At 32.5% G+C, this 2,784-nt stretch overlaps 1 long non-coding RNA gene across 1 annotated transcript; it reads left to right on the top strand.

The window, feature by feature from the left end:
* The first annotated feature begins 489 nt into the window (after positions 1 to 489).
* LOC129807926 (uncharacterized) lies at positions 490 to 1,950 on the top strand. The gene is made up of 3 exons (XR_008752338.1): positions 490 to 733; positions 798 to 1,487; positions 1,578 to 1,950. It is a non-coding gene; the product is annotated as an uncharacterized LOC129807926 (long non-coding RNA).
* The last annotated feature ends 834 nt before the right edge of the window (positions 1,951 to 2,784 follow it).

The following is a 2,784-nucleotide window of genomic DNA, read 5'->3' as shown; positions in this document are numbered from 1 at the left end:
CTTGTACTCTTTATTTCTTTAACCACCCTCAAAGGGCTAAGAAGATTTTCTTATCAAAATAATGAGAAAATTTTTATAATATTTATTGATTTACAGGTGTAAACTGTGATACCCTTCGTGCAGATAAATTTGAATATTGAAAGAGAATTTCTCAAACCGTTTCTTAAATTCAAGGTTTTTTCCTTAAATAGTTAGTCCTTAGTTAAACAATAAAAAATAGTTGATTTCCTAATTTTCCATCAACCTTTTAAGAAAATTGACAAGACTTATGAAGTCACTAGTCAATAATAAAATTGATTTGTTTGCTATAAATCGAATTGTAGTATTGATGTTTCGTGGAAAATTAGTCAATTTAAAGCTATTCTGACTTCCTTATTCCATTATCTGGAGATAAATTGGTCACCACTTCTGAGACAATAAATAAAAATCAATATGTTGCATTCGGATTTTTCCACGGTGAGCAACGGTGAGTCGTGAGGTAGATCCAATGTTCGCCAAGACTTTGTGATAAGAAGTGACAATATTTTGCAACACATTGGCTTTTAGCCAGTTTAAGCTCTGTCATCGTCATATTCACATCGAGACTTGTGAGTTCCTTCAAAGAATGGCATCAAAAAGCATCACTGTGGATTCTATTAACAATCAAAAAAGCTCCAAGAGCACCCAAGAGAAAGCTGTAAGCTCTTTGGAGACCAGACAGGAAGTGATAGAGCCGCCTTGTGTGAAAGTTCATGTAATTGAGTGGAAAGTTTGGTTTGCAGACATTTACTAATTTCACTAAAATTATTTTCTTGTAGATTCCCAAAATGTTTAATGTGATAAAGGCTCCGACAGTGTGTCCTCCCGGCCATCGTCTTGATTCATTTGGCAAATGCCGACCAATTTTCTAAAAACAGAACTACTGAAGTGCTCAAATATTTTGTCTAAATTGTTCTTATATGACGTCTTGAATAAATGCCCATTTGCTAATGTACGTAAATAAGTCTGCAAATTCACTTTTCATGTTACCTCACCCGTTTGGGTATGATAAAGTTTGAGAATGAGGCTCGTTCTGTTTTGATTTCCTTATCGACGATTCTTGGGAAAGCACTGTTCATTCCAAAAGTATTTGCTGGTATTCTGCATAAAACCTTTTATCCATTATAAGCCGGAAATAGGAAAGACTACCGACACAACGGAAAAAAATCTTATAGGCTTGGCACAACATAGTTTGAAACCAGTCTCCTTATCAAAGACAGCCATTATCGCGGAATGATTGTTTAAAGGTGGATTGATAAGGGGTAACAATAAAATAAAGCGTTTGCCCACGGACACCATACAGTTGATCGTGTGAATTGTCCAAGAAGTGTTCAAAAAGTTTTCAAGTGCGTTAAATTACCATGGATGTGGATACTTCAAAGAAGACTAGTGATCCTGCCCCAGCCCCTGTTGCGTTTGGTTTTGCCCCAACAACGGCATTTTCTGTTCCAGAAAACAAAACTCAAATGGTAGGAATTAACGATTTTCTTAAATAGAATCCATTTTCATGTCTGCAACAAAAGATATTCTTATCAATTTTTGGCTATCTTCCTTCGCAGAAAGTGAAACCTAGTAACGTCATCAAGTCTCCGAAGGTATGTGAGCCTGGGTACCGCCTGAACTCCCGAGGAGAGTGCAAACCAATTTTCTAAATAATGTGATCAAGAGTTCTACAAAAACTCGTGACAAGAGCTACAAAATGCTGCATCTTCTGGACTAAACATATTAAGAAATATTTTCAGTTATAAAAAGAAACACCGACAAAGCGAATCTTTTATCTTTAGGAATGAAAATTTTTGTGGAAAATAAAATGAACCTGTTAGAGATAAGATTTAGGCAACGTTGCTTGTACATTATATAATCTCACTGTTTTTTTTTTCTTATATCTATTGTACACATGGAAAATTGTAATAAATTGATGTTTAACAAAATTAATTGCACATTCTACCATCTGATTATGTCACATTCGTCTCATCTAACATGATTGATAGTGTGGCAAGTGATAAGAAAAATGACTAAACTCATCAGTTGATTTGTTTTTGGATTACAGAAAGTGCACCTTCCAGGAATATTTTTGTTGTTTTTTTGCAAACAATTAAAGTCTTGTATTGGATGTGTTTTGCCTTTATTCCTTGAAAGTTAAATTCTTAATTCCTTCACCTATTTTAAAATTATTTTAGTAAGCAAAAGATATTGAATTTTTATTGGCAACGAAACTTTTTTTAAATTGAGAGAGAAGTAGAAAAACATAAATGTAGGCGATTCTTTGGGACCTAAGCAACTTTAATCAAAAATATTATCATTCCCATGATACAGCAATACAAATAAATGCTTGAAGTGTAATGATAAGCAAATTGAAATAAAAGTTGTAATTATTATTATAGTTAATACGTAATTTGTTCTTTTACAATGAAATACTAATTAAAGAAATTTATTATTAAATTGAATTATAAATTTCGTGGTTCTTAATGATAAACATGCTTATTAGAATATTATGAGAATATATAAACAGTAATTCCCATATTTTATGATTAGATAAGGTGGAAAATATGATTATTATTTACTATAGAATACTTTTAGGAAACTGAATTAATAGGCTTTCAATTTATCGTTTATGGGAATATGGGTGGCACGGCTGGCACAGTCGAAACGAGGAAATGTTTGAACAATTTTGAACTTTTTATCCCCGGGTTTTTATATTATTTTTTTTTTTTTAATAAAGCATTAGTCCAATACTTACTTTACTAACATTGGTAGAAACGTCCC

Source organism: Phlebotomus papatasi, chromosome 3 (genome assembly GCF_024763615.1).
Source record: "Phlebotomus papatasi isolate M1 chromosome 3, Ppap_2.1, whole genome shotgun sequence".
NCBI lineage: Eukaryota > Metazoa > Arthropoda > Insecta > Diptera > Psychodidae > Phlebotomus > Phlebotomus papatasi.
The sequence above is the reverse complement of the archived record's forward strand: the minus strand, read 5'-3'. Positions and strand labels throughout refer to the sequence as shown.